The following is an 8,253-nucleotide window of genomic DNA, read 5'->3' as shown; positions in this document are numbered from 1 at the left end:
TTTTTTCCTCACCATTTCATTTCATTTCTTTTCTTATCTTTTTCTTCCTTTCTTTTCTAGATTCTTTTTTCTTTTCTTCTCTTGGCTACCAAACATAGCTTTAGGATATAATATGTAAAAAGGTGACGTGGTAATTTTGATTTTTATTGAATATTTAAATAATTATTCCTTCCAATGTAAAAACAACTTAGACAAAACTACTCTTTTTAATAAATGGCTTTGGTTTCACAAACTCGAACCATTTAGTAAACGGTTCAGTTTTTTCTTCTCTAACTACTACACTCTAAATTAAACCATTTAAACTGAAATTGTTTAACACCCCTTACATGGAAGACTCCATATGGTTTTAGTTTCATTTGACTTGCCAATTAGTAAAATTGGATGTACAATTTAGGTATCAAGAGTATTGGGGTATTTACAGGTATGTGCATGTAAGACTTTCGCTGAAATACATGATTTGCTTGACTTAGTGTGTTTGTGTATGTTGTGTTGTGGTTACTGTATTAGATGATCTTGGCAGGTTTAGGTTTAACAGATTTTAACTCGATCACCAGTTCGGTTCTGTAAGGAACGGGGTGTGACAAAAGTAGTGCATCTCATGTGATATCCTCTACTTTTCAATCTACCACTTATACGCCTCCCCCCCCCCCCCAACCCATAACTTTTCTCGTGACAAGCACCACTGAGAAAGATAAAAATATTTCTAGTCGGGCCTTTTCATTTTTACTCAAAGGTAAATGTATCTTATCTCAAGAAAATTATTTGTTGATAGAAAAAAAATGATAAAACAACTGCAAGAAGACTTTTATCTAGGATAAAGAAGGCAAGGGAGAAGGGCACCAATAGACTACACAGTGTGGGAAAACTAAGACCACTAAAAAGAGGCACAATGCCCTTTCTGTTGAAGGCTAAAAGAGACATTCTTGCTTGCACAACTTGCATGAATAACAAATTCTTTTTTTCCCCCTTTAGGTATTTCTAAATTGTATAGATGAGGCATTCAAGAAGCTGCATAATAAGATATATCTATTAATAGACAGATGATTTATCAGCCAACAAATGAATGAGCAACATGGTTTCATTGTAAACATGACTAATAAATTATGCAAACATGATAATTGGCTTTGATTATTCGAATGAGATTCTATGCCAAACCAAGTCTCGTTCTAACGATTTATTTATTAAGGAGAGAAAATATATGGGAAAATGACAGGTATGCTAGCGTAGTACCTAGGAATTAGGAATGCTAACGGTATTTTGACCGTAGGATTTGATCAACATGAATTGAACCGTTGGATGGAGAGAAGATAAACAAATTTTCAATGCACGGTTGCAACACCTTTACTTCTCTCTCTCTCTCTCTCTCTCTCTCTCTCTCTCTCTCTCTCTCTCTCTCTCTCTCTCCTCGCCGGAAAAAATCATTCATTCACCGGATCCAGCCGGAGAAAGCAAAGTAGTTGGCACCGCCACTGTTGTCGATGGCAGCGGTACTATCTGGTAACCGACAGCAACTGCGGCTGCGACGGAAGCAACGGGCACAAGTCAGCAAAGCACAAGACGCTTTTTCACGATCATGTTCATCTTACCTGTACGGATTCCGACAAGAAGGTCGATTCCGCTGCGCTCATCCATCCAAACACGGTGACCCGTCCCTACGGTGTCATTCACAGGATCGAATGGCTATTAATCCCCCGATCCGTTCAAGACGATTTCAACCACCGGAGAAATCTCCAACAGACTTCTGCGGTGAAGCCAGAAGGAGCACTGGCTGTCGATCCCAGAACCCACTGGCTCAAGAAACCAGCACCACCGACACCGGCAGGTTCACCGCCTGTGCTACCGATCTATGATGCAATGGCTCCAGGGCCGTCACTAGCTCCGGCACCAGCACCAGGCCTCGGCGGTCCTCACCTCAAGTTCAACGGAGAATCCCAAGTTAAGGACTTCATCCACACTCTCCTACATTACAGCGGATACAACGAGCTCGTCGATATTCTGGTCAACCTCACGTCCTTAGCATAAGAAATGGGAAAATTAGTGTCTGAAGGTTACGTCTTAACAGTATTGGCTCCGAATGACAATGCCATGGCGAAGCTGATGACGGACCAGCTGAGGGAACCTGGTGCTCCAGAACAGATCGTCTACTACCATCTCATTCCAGAGTATCATACGGAAGAGAGTATGTACAATGCGGTGAAGTATGTACAATGCAATGAGGAGGTTCGGTAAGATCAAGTACGATACTTTACGAGTACCCCACAAGGTTGTGGCGGAGGAAGCAGATGGGTCTGTGAAATTTGGACAGGGAGATGAATCGGCTTATCTGTTCGATCCCGACATCTACACCGAAGGTCGAATTTCTGTACAAGGCATCGATGGCGTGTTGTTCCCTATTGAGGAGAAGACGAAATCGGTACAGCACAGTTCTACCACCACAGCCACCACCACCAAGGCTACTGTGAAGCCCAGGAGAGGTGCGTCTTAGTTTCTCTATCTTATTCTCTCTTTTTTGTTTGTTTTAGTTCTTACACTTGAAATCGAAGTAGTGTTCATGTAGTACTAGTTGTTTTCATTTTGCAACATTGGTGAAAGGAATAGAGAGAGTCAGATTTCAGCGAAGTGATCCTGGAACTGCCGCCACTGTCGACGCTACTGCCGCCGCAGTTGCTGCTGATGTTCAAGCTGCACTTTGCAAATCGATAAAAGAAAGGAAAAAAAAAATCCAACTTCGCTTTCTCCGGTTGGTTCCAGTAAACTTTTTTCCGGCTAGAAGAGAGAGAAAGAGAGAGAGAGAGTAAAGGTGTTGCAACAGTAAATTGAAAAATTGTATATCTTCTCTCCATCCAATGGTTCAATTCATGTTGATCAAATCCTACAGTCAAAATGCCGCTAGCATTCCTAATTCCTAAGTACTACGCTAGCATACCTATCCCTCTCCCAAAATATATACATATATATAATTATTTTTTTTTCTTAAAGGGAGCAATCCCAATGACCGGAGGACTACCAGCTATATACCCTTGAAAAATTTCCCCCCGTTCGACAATCAAACTACCATGAACTTAATCCACATGTGATTAGAAAATATATGTGATCAAACATTATGAAACTCTCTCTCTCTTCTTTTTTGTTTCGGCTAAAACAAAATTTATGATAAAACTAAAATTTCTGCTTTTTTTTTTTGTAAGTTGAAAATTTTTCATGACGTTAAATTTATTGAATTTTATGCTATATTTGTTAGTAAAATGTTCCATGTAAATGGCCCAAAAACCAAAAGTTCCTATTGAAAAGTTTAAGTTTTAAAAAAGTGCATCTTATTTTGTTGGGCAAAGTTTCTATTCACCAAAAGTACACCTTGATATCTCCTATTTGCATTCGAAGGCCCTACATCAAATGGATTCCCATTCACCATGGCCTTGGGAAAACTTAGTCAAACTTTGTTTTATGTATGTTTGTATTTTGCTTTGGGAGTTTTAGTCCAACATAACTCTTGGATGAGTAAGAAAAAATATATATCATAGTATCATACTATTATATAAATTTATGCTTTATGGCTAATTTTTCACTTGATTATTTTGCCCCTCTTATTTATTTAAATATCTTATCTTTTTTATCAACCTTTTTTACTTTTCTGATATTATTGGTATCCTTTATATTTTTAATATTTAAATATTCTTTAAAAATCACTCAAATCATTTTCATTATCTCTCTCTCTCTCTCTCTCTCTCTCTCTCTCTCTCTCTCTCTCTCTCTCTCTCTCTCTCTCTCTCTCCTTCTAATTTTTGTAAATCTTCACAAATACGTGTATCATAATCGATTATTTTGCCCAAAACTCTATAGTTGGTTGGTAGAATTAGATTGTTTTATCAAATGAATTTTCTTTGACTAATTCATAAAATTCATAAAATGGAGAACCCACAGTGAAAATCAAGTGATTGTATGACAAAGAGAGCTCGCGATGAGGAATTTCCTTGGCGAGTTTGCTTTTAACTGGTATGTCATTTTGCCTCTGCGAGTTTATTAATTCCTTCAAGATTCTGGTTAATCCACGGGTTTTGAGAAGATATCAACAAGTTAAATTCTGACTAAATTATATTTCACCTTTTTTGAGTAGGGATTAAGTAGATTAAGGTTGTAACCGTGAAGGTCTTAATCATATGAATTCTGGATCTAAAGGCCTTCCTTCCTCAACCATACAAATTGAAATTGTTGAATACTATAAGAACTTGAAAACTCCCCCCTCAAGGACTCAAGGACCCAAGTCACCCAACACCAACCAATCATAAGAATTCTTTTATCCATCATTATAAAAAAAAAAAAAAAAATGGTATTGATATCACATTGGCCTTTCCGTCACCCGTTTCAGTTTTTCATCACCAAGTTTCAAACTAATATGAAATAAATAAATAAATAAAGTATTCATGTCTCTCAATTTCAAGTCGCCATCATCATCAGTGTCTCTACATCTTCAACTAAGATGCAAATTCCAAGAAACTGCAGCGAAACAAACAAATACCAACATTAGAATCATCTTTCTATCTATCTTCTGTTTGATTTTTACTCAAATTAAAGAACATATCATCCCAGACCTAATAAGTGGAAATCAACAAATTAAATTAAATTAAATTTTAGACTAAAGCATAAATTAGAAATTGAATGAGTGAAAGAAGTGTTTGATTTTTACTCAAATTAAAGAACATATCATCCCAGACCTAAGTGGAAATCAACTAATTAAATTAAATTAAATTTTAACTTAAAGCATAAGTTGGAAATTGAATGAGTGAAAGAAGAAAGAATGGGACATTGGAAATTGAGGGAGGTAGGTGGGTACCTGAGAGATCTAAAGGTCATTATATCCTCTAAGATTTCTCAAAAGGCGTAATTGAGAGCGTGGACGAAGACCACGAAGCAGGCACTTCCCAACAAGACAAACCCCGACATCTTTCCTGTCCTCTTTATATCTTTCTCCTTCAAATCAACACCACCAGCTTCGACTAAACACTCCCACTAATCTCAGTCTCGCAGAGAAGAAAGAGAGCAAGAGAGATAACTATAAAAAGGTTTAAAAGGTACAAGAACCTTATTTATGGAGCAGAGAAAGCAGAATTGGTAAGGGATTATAATTGAATGAGCCAGCAAAGGTTGTTATAATTACGTCATTGTGACCACCTCCTCCTATAATCCTACTTTGATTTATAAGATGTGGATGAGTGAACGGAAGGGAATTTAACGGAAAGGAAAGTGAATTTTTCATATTTTAAAAAGAAAGGTAATTTACAGTGTCACCCCCTAAAGAATGTTAGTATTATAGAAACATCCCTATTTAATACCAAATTATGTCCAAACCCCCTGCTGATAATCTAGATGATTTCAATCCTGTTGCAAGATCGAGTTTGCGAGAATTTTATTTAGCAGTTTCTATTAACAGACGTCCAATTCATTCATATACATATTTAGCCATGACTTAAATCTCTCCATTTGTTGTTTCTCCTTGAAATTTGAGTCTAGAAATGGGCCTTGAATGTACATTAAAGTGTTGAAGTCATTGCTTCTGATTGTCTTGAGATTTTCCCCATCCAATGTGGGTAGGCCTCTTGTGAACCTACTTTATAAAGGAAATTGATTGGAACCGTGAGAAAAAAAAAAATCAACCCAATGTGGTAACGTAGAAGGCGAAGCCAGAGTGACCACGGAGGGTCCTGATGCACTCGGCAGAGCGAGCATCCCAAATACGAAGTATTTGATCGTGGGAGGCGAAGCAAATGTAGTGGAAGTTTAAGGTCCAGACTAGGTCTAATATGCCTTCCAAATGGCCCTTCAGGAGGGAATGAAGGGTTAGGGTTTGGGAAGACCACACAATTAGGGTTTTGTCGAGAGAGGCGGAGACAAGGAGAGTTCCATCGTTGGAGAACTTCATACACGATACAACTCTGATGTGTGCAGTTAGGGTTCAAAAAACTGTACAAATATCAAATAAAAACAGTACCAAAACCATCTTCGTACCGAAAATGAAATTGTATTTATACCAAATAAAAATCTTATCAATCTGGTATGATATTGGTATTAAAATATAGGAATTTCTCTGTATGATACGGTTTCAATATCTAATCTTGATCTATTGTACTGTACCAAAACCATACCAAATACCACTCATATAAGTTGGTGGCTAAGAGGAGGGGCGGAAATGCTATGAGGAGGACTCATACATGAGACCAAAGCACAAGACCTACTTCAACTAGACAAGTACAAATAACCAGACCAAGTGGTGTACATTAATAGGAGTAGGATTTCCACCTTTCATGAGAAGTGGGGTGATCAATTCCCCCCCCCCCAACAATGTCTAGATGAAGGTGCGTCTCTACCTTTTAGGCTTCTTTTTTCCCTTAAAGTTTGAGATATATTACATTTTTTTTGACAAATGAGATATTGAAGATTTGACCCTGAAATTTAATATAAGATGTATATGTTTAGCCCCCCAAAAAATCTAATGTATGCGCATCTATTTTTCTTTTCTTTCTGTCTTCAAACCGTCCATGAGGTAGGACGGGAGGCAAAATATTATGGACAGTTTGGATGTAAGAAGGCAAAAGAAACAATTTTTGTCTATGCTACCACTCTCTTTTTTTTTTTTTTTTGATAATGCTATGCTACCACTCTACCAGTAGCCTCTGTATTAATTTACCAACAAAAAAACAGCAGCACTTCTATCCATTCGATGTGTGATTGAAGAATAAAAAAAGCTATAAAATAAAATTTTGAAGAATAAAAAAGGATTATTCAGTTTTTTACTCTCTCTTTTAGTGTCCTATACTTTTATTGTAACTTACCATCATTCTAGTGTTTATTCTTGGAAAAATTACTAGATTACCTATTTTTGGGTTTCATTTTACAAAATTATCCATTCTATGTTTGAGTTAACAAAAATACACAATATTAGGTTTGATTTTACAAAACTAACCAAAACAGTGTTCCTTCTATGCTTTTTGACCTTTTTAGCCTCCACCCCTCCTCCGATCAGCATGTCGATCCTAAATCCTCCTGCCCCACCAACCCCTGCAGATCGTCTTTGTCGCCCATAGATACACAAGCAAAGACTAAGGATTCATCAACAGGTGGTTACTCGATATTTATCGATACAGTGCCAAACGGTCACAGGTGATCGGCAAGTTAGTTTTTGTAACTTTCTCTCTCCCTATTGGACTTTTGGAGGTTTTCCTATTGGATCAAATGTTAGACGCCGAATTTGCAGAGACAAACACCTCCAATGCTCAATTTTGAATCTGCAGAGATGACGATGTCTGAGATTCGTTCATCACTCACGCATTCGATCTCTCTTTCTTATTGATTTTTGGGGATTTTGTTAAATCCGACATTACCGGATGTGGAGGGATGGCCATCTATCATTTTGGGAGTTTTGTAGGGCATTTCTTGTTAAATCCAACGCACGATGCAGGATTTGCAAAGCCATATATTTTTCCAGTTTTTTTTTTTCCATTAAATCCTATAAACCCTTTTCCAGTGCCAAAGATCACGTATGTGTTTTAACATCTCCCAAACTCTCTTTCAACTTTTTTTCATTATTATTTTAAATTTGCAGAGAGACACAGAGAGTAAATGAAGAGATGCAAGCCTTCCCAAGAGTAGGGAATTCGAGATAGTGTTATCCGATGACTTGATCGAAGAAGATAATTGCAATTATCTTAAGGGGAGAAACTTCTTGCAGCCGTTGAACAGGGAGAAGTTACAAGTACAACTGGAAGGGGAAGAGGGTGAATGTTATGACTCAGCGTGATAAGGAGGAACAGTGTGACAATGCTACCATTTCAGCAGCTACACCTCAACCAAGAGAGAGAATCACAAAGGGAAGGAGCAACTTGCAGCCGTGGATGATTGTGTTAACGGTTAGAATTAGCTAAGTCTGATAAGGACAGAGGATTGTTAGGGAATCAAGAATATATATATATATATATATATAGATGTAAGGGTTGGATAGAAGGTAATGAATATAGAAAATCCTTTCTTCTTCTTCTTCTTCTTCTTCTTCTCTCTCTCTCTTTATTCTAGGAGGCAGCTACCCTCGAAGTTAGCTTGCGATCTATTCTTTCCCCATTAACGAATATCTTCGTATCAGTGAACAATCTAGTTCATGTCTAACCGGCGATAGGAGAAGGGGAGGAAGAAGAATATGGAGGGTAAAAATGTAACTAGGATGAGAGAGGTCACTGTTTTGGGTAGATCTGTAATACTGAAACT

General features: G+C 37.5%; 1 pseudogene; it reads left to right on the top strand.

The window, feature by feature from the left end:
* The first annotated feature begins 1,059 nt into the window (after window positions 1–1,059).
* On the top strand, window positions 1,060–7,658 carry LOC122077947 (annotated as a pseudogene).
* The last annotated feature ends 595 nt before the right edge of the window (window positions 7,659–8,253 follow it).

This window comes from Macadamia integrifolia, chromosome 5 (assembly GCF_013358625.1).
Source record: "Macadamia integrifolia cultivar HAES 741 chromosome 5, SCU_Mint_v3, whole genome shotgun sequence".
NCBI lineage: Eukaryota > Viridiplantae > Streptophyta > Magnoliopsida > Proteales > Proteaceae > Macadamia > Macadamia integrifolia.
The sequence above is the reverse complement of the archived record's forward strand: the minus strand, read 5'-3'. Positions and strand labels throughout refer to the sequence as shown.